Genomic DNA, 1,462 nt, shown 5'->3' with positions numbered 1-1,462 from the left:
CAAAGCGAAGGGGGGACGAGGGGCTGCGCTCTACGTTTGGTGAGGTTCGAGGACCACCGTGTGCGTCTAGAATGGAGCTCGGGGGCGCCGCCGCGTGGCTACTTTGTTGAACTGCAAAACAAAAAACAAGCACGGGATACCTAAAGGGGAAATTAGATTCGTCTGCGGAAGCACTGGCTGAGAATTTAGATACTTCGTGAGAACGTTTTAAACACATCTGCTGTCACAGACAGAAAGGATTTTCTGGCTATCAGTTTATGTTTAATTAACTGGGAAGTCATTTATAATAATAATAATAATAATAATAATAATAATAATTATTATTATTATTATTATTATTATTATTGTTATTATTGTTGTTGTTATTGATAATAATAAAGTCTGTATTTGAGTCCATGCTACTGCAGACTTCGGTACGATCAGTGGAACCAACATCCTGAGCACCTCCTTCCAGAAAAGCGTAACGCTTTTCCTTTAAATAACATCTTTATTGTTTTTCGCGGGGGGGGGGGGAGTGGTTGACGCTAATCACTTCATATGACCATACATTACGAATGACAGGACTATAGTCTGTGAGTTGGGCTAAGGTATCTCACCAATTAACCGTTTTGCAACATGTAGGACGTTCAGAGAGCCACCTCAAAATCAAGGTACAATACGGTCTGACATAAATTTGCGGTGCCTGCAGGAACAGGACGCATCTCGGTCAGAAGCTTGTGCCCCTGCTCCACTTGGCAAATTAACTCGCCTGGCTGCTCGAGGCCCTCCTTCCATCAACCTTACTGATTTTGTTAGTGTTTAAATTAAATCCGCCGTTTTCCCCGGTGATGCCGCGTCTTCTCTAAGCGAGTAACGCTGCCTTCGTTCCAGATGTGACGCTCTACCATGTATCCGAGACGCGATGGTACACGGCGTTCTTTTAAATTATTTCTTTTTTTAATTTTTGAAAGCTGATGAGTTTGGATCTGGGGGCACGTGAATATCCTGGAACCCTCTTGGTAACTGCGTTTCAGAGTCTCAGAGTTGTTATATAAAGCCTCTTTAAATAGTCTGTATTTCTATGTGGATAATTAGCTTGTCCATCTTTTACATCTCCTGAGTCTTTGACGAAGTGGTCCGTACTCCCTGAAGGCCTGTGTCAGCCTGCAGTAAAGATATGGGGCGCCTTTGTTATGCGTCTGTGCGGATGTCCATGGTGCGGAGATTTAGTCAGATATTTCTACACATCGAGTTTCATAAAGCCCTGCGTTTAAGGGAACTGTGGCTAAAATTAACATCCAAAAGGTCTTAGAGCAAACCAAAGTGAGAGGAGGGATGACATCACTCCGTCCAACAGGCCACGGATGGCCGGGGCCACATGACAGACAGACGACATCACCTAACACCTCCTCATCATGACAATGTGACACAATTCAAACCATACCTTGTGTGAGGTCTGCATTCTAGCTTTTATATTTTAGAT

The sequence above is a fragment of the Brienomyrus brachyistius genome, chromosome 7 (assembly GCF_023856365.1).
Source record: "Brienomyrus brachyistius isolate T26 chromosome 7, BBRACH_0.4, whole genome shotgun sequence".
Classification (NCBI taxonomy): Eukaryota; Metazoa; Chordata; class Actinopteri; order Osteoglossiformes; family Mormyridae; genus Brienomyrus; species Brienomyrus brachyistius.
This window is presented reverse-complemented; position numbering follows the sequence as displayed.